Source organism: Coenobita brevimanus, chromosome 69, assembly GCF_032717465.1.
Source record: "Coenobita brevimanus isolate Jiangsu-jjx chromosome 69, ASM3271746v2, whole genome shotgun sequence".
NCBI lineage: Eukaryota > Metazoa > Arthropoda > Malacostraca > Decapoda > Coenobitidae > Coenobita > Coenobita brevimanus.
This window is the reverse complement of record NC_137022.1, coordinates 21,210,607-21,214,819: the sequence shown is the minus strand read 5'-3', so window position 1 is coordinate 21,214,819 and position 4,213 is coordinate 21,210,607. Positions and strand designations below refer to the sequence as shown.

General features: G+C 42.9%; 1 pseudogene; it reads left to right on the top strand.

Annotated features, from left to right (window-relative positions):
- Positions 1-469: 469 nt before the first annotated feature.
- LOC145406256 (5S ribosomal RNA) lies at positions 470-588 on the top strand (annotated as a pseudogene).
- Positions 589-4,213: the final 3,625 nt, after the last annotated feature.

Below are 4,213 nucleotides of genomic sequence, written 5' to 3'. Positions count from 1 at the left end.
AACAGATAACAGGTAACATTGTAATAACTTGGAGTATTCAACTTGTATTTTAGTAGTAACTTCTCACTTTTTTTTTTTTTTTTTTTTTTTTTTTTTTTTTAAAGAGGAGCAGGAGAAAAACATCAAACTATTTAAGGCTTTGTATTTGCTTCTATGTGTCAGCCTTGTGTTTTGAATTATTGACATTTTTTAAAAATGCCCAGTAAAAAAATTTCACCATGTATTTTGTGATTCAGTGATTTTTGTTTTTCTTTGTCGATTTTTGTTGTACTGTCATAATGGGTCTTCCCCCATATTTGTCGGGGTTAGGGGACACAGACTCTCATGAATGTTGGATATCCCCCAGAAAATGCCCATACAGTATCAAATTACCCCTTTAAGTCCCTAAAAACTATTTTAGGGACCTGAAACCGCATTAAACATCACATACATATACTGTACTACTGTATACAATACTTTATAAGAAGTTGTTAACAGCCATACCACGTTGAGTACACCACTTCTTGTCCGATCAGCGAAGTTAAGCAACGTTGCTTCTGGTTAGTACTCAGATGGGTGACCGTCTGGGAACACCAGATGCTGTTGGCATAATGTTTTGTGGTAGGTGGGGGTGCTCACCATCCACTCACTTAATGTAGTGCTGCTCTCAGGTGTCTGTCCTTTCCTCTCCTTCCTTCTATCCTTCCTTCCTCATGTGTCTTTCTTTACTTCATTCTTTCCCTGTCCTTCTGCCTGTGGGTGACATTACACTCCCTCTTTTGTCTTTCCCTCATTCTTTCCTCTTCCTTCTGCCTATGGGTTACTCTACACTGAGTGACAAGCCAAATGGTTTCCTGTACACCAGGAAACCATTTACTGCACTGGGTGGTAACCATATTACCAAATTATGGTGCCTGGTGGTTTAGTGGGTAATTACAGCGCTCCAATCAGACTAAGCCTCTGCAGGTTTATATCAAAGGGGTGGCTGAGGTTTATTGCTCACGTAATGCCATTCAAGGATGAGTGAGGCTGATCATTCTCCTCTTAACCCATTCTTTACCAGAAATGTGTTTTGATGTACCCCTGTACATCGCTTGTAAACACCCGTGAGACACTGGAACCACAACCGTGGTATTCTGGTACATCCTTTGATGAATGGCAGCTTGTGTTCCTCAGGGTAGCCCGGTAAGGCTCTTTCTGAGGAGCTCGTGATAGCAACAGCTCTGTGTTTCAATAACAGAGACTGTGACTAAGTTCTGACGAATTCTGACATCATAAGATAACGTCATGACTGAGTTGCGGTGGCACCAATGGCATGCTTACTCATCTGTGATGTAACCTTTTTTAGACCAATCATTATTTTATTTATAATTTCTACTGCAGATATCGTACTATATTTTCCGCTGACGTACGGCAAAATTTACACCCCTTTTCCTGCCTGAGAGGGTCAGTTACCACGCACTTGACCACAAGAGTGGGTGTAAAGGATATTTTTCTCTCATGACGTCTCTGGCGGATTTCGATAATGACAAGTTTATTCCTCATGAGGATACTTATTTAGATGTATCAGATGATACAGCAGTGTCTGATGTGTCAGTAGATGACTATGATCCAGAAAATGATAGTGAGGTTGATGTGAGTGAAGAGGAGGAGGAAATTAGTAGCGAGCTTAGTGACGACACATTATCGGCAACAAGTAGGTCAAGGTCGCCATAGCCGTCACGTGTGTCCATACACTTCGTGCTCAGCTTACAAGGTAGATAAATTAGCCATCCATCTGTGCATGACATTTTTTTCAAGCCAGTTTGTACAGCAGATACCTGGGTAACAGTACTTTAGCATAAGATATGTATACTCGTATAATTTATATGTCTATCTATCTATCTATAGCTCGACGCCCTAATCCCGCAAAGGGTGGCCGCGGACAAAACGCCTCCAAGTCGCTTTGTCACCCACCATTTGACTACCTTCCCCCCAACTCACCCCCTCCCCCTCATATACACGGTATATATTTTTTTATTAACTATATTATGCTGGGTTTATGTGATCATCGGTGTACAGACAAATCACAAAGAGTGAATAGTGGACATGGCAAAAAATATACACTACCCCTCACGCTATGGGAGGGGGAGCTGTCAGGTCGGTATGGGGGGTAAATGTAGTGTTTACATTGGGGGGAGGGGTCTGTAAAGAGGGGGTTAAATGTCAGGACGAACTTGCCTAGCCCTGGGCTTCTACACTCCTCATGGGGCAGCACAGGATTGGATGACAGATGGGTGGATGGGAAAAAATTATCTCTAGTCGAAACCGCTGAAAAAAATCTTGTTAGTAACAAGGGAGTATTTTACATTATTAAGCATCTCACACATACTACATTCAATTTTGTTTTTATATGGAAGAAAGTCTCTTCACTATAGGAGAAGTAACAATTCCCTAAACTTTTTCTATCCTTATTTATGGTACTTAAAGCTGTCCTTCTGCTGCAGAAGATGACAGCTGCTATACTCATTAACTCCTAGGCCATGGCAGCTCTAAACATTTCAAATGTCTGTGGTTTGGGAAAACCAGTTAAAAAAGTTGTGTTTTCATCATGTGCATTGTCCCACGTATACCTAACCAAACATGGTAACATTTGAGTCAGATAAAGTTTACACTCCACACTGACGATTCATGACCCACTCATCAAGCATGCTGTAGGCAAAAAAAATGACTGAGAAGTTCACAATATTTCACATATTTCCTCCAGCATGTACAACTCAGTCTACTGACCGGCATTTCTGGAATGCTATACACAGCCAAGGGGTTAATATGGTGTGTTTCTCAGTCTTTGGTGCCAATATGTGTGACTGTGCAGACTAATTCTGGATCCATAAACTTTACCTCACAGTTGGCATGTCATCCTGGTTTGCTGGGAGAACTCTTTTTTGGTTTTGCCTCTGTTGTCTAGTCTGTTCTCTTGCCAGGTTTTGAGCTTCTTAGAGATGAATGGTTCCTTCGCCACAGAGGGCTCGCCATTGTTTTCTCACAGAGACATCGGTTTCAAGATCTTTTGTTATGATGTTACAGTTCTTCAGAGTTGTCCTTATACAATCTTTATATCTCTTGCTCAGTCCCCCCTAGGTTGTGACATGTTGCAGAGAGTTGGCCATACAAAACCTGGCGGGGAAGCCGGTGCTCAGACAGGCGACACACATGTCCAACCCATCTAAGCTGTTTTTTAGCCAGCATGGTGAGGATATGGAGAATGTGAGTGCATTCAAGTACTTGGGTAGTGTGATGAGTAAGGATGGAACTTTGGGGGATGAAGTACGTGAAAGGGTACAGCAGGGAAGGAAGGTTGTTGGTACACTGAAAGCAGTGATGAGAAATAGGGAGGTGAGTATGGAAGTTAAGAAGTCACTGCATGATGGTATTGTGATCCCTACCCTGACGTATGGAAGCGAGGCGTGGACCTTGCAAGAGGGGAACAAGTCAAGAGTGAGAGCAGTGGAAATGAGTTACAGTACTTGAGAGGAGCATGTGGTGTGACGTGGAGGGACAGGTTGACGAATGAAGAAGTGAAGGAACATTGTGGGGTAGATGTGGATGTGGTTGAGAAGATTAGGAGAAATACACTGAGGTGGTTTGGACATGTGGAGAGAATGGAGAATGAAAGACTGACTAAGAGGGTGTATGTAGGTGAGGTGGAGGGAGGGAGAGGGAGGGGTAGACCGAGGATGAGGTGGAGGGATGGAGTTGAGAGGTATATGAGGGAGGGGGGGGGTGAATTGGGGGGAGGGTAGTCAAATGGTGGGTGACAGAGTGACTTGGAGGCGTTTTGTCTATGGCCACCCTTTGCGGGATTAGGGCGTCGGGCTATAGATAGATAGATAGATAGATGGTTTATATGCTGGATGACTTTGTAGTCCAGGATTCAGCACTTTATAAGAGGATGGAGAGGCATGCAGCTATATGTAATGATACCTTCATCTCGATTCTCAAGTTGTTGTTTTCAAAGAATGGATATGAGACGCCCAGAAGAGGCTGAGGCGTGGTTGATTTGTGGAAGGACTTCTGCATCAATGTTATGTTTATCTGTAAGCACTCTTCTAAAGTACAGTAGTGCACCAACTTTCGCTACAGCAGGATTCGCGGAATCCACTTTCGCGGCATGCACCAAATATTCCCTAACTTCCACTTTCGCTTGAAAAAAATCGATTTTCGCGCACAAATTTTGGGTTTGGGACAATATTTT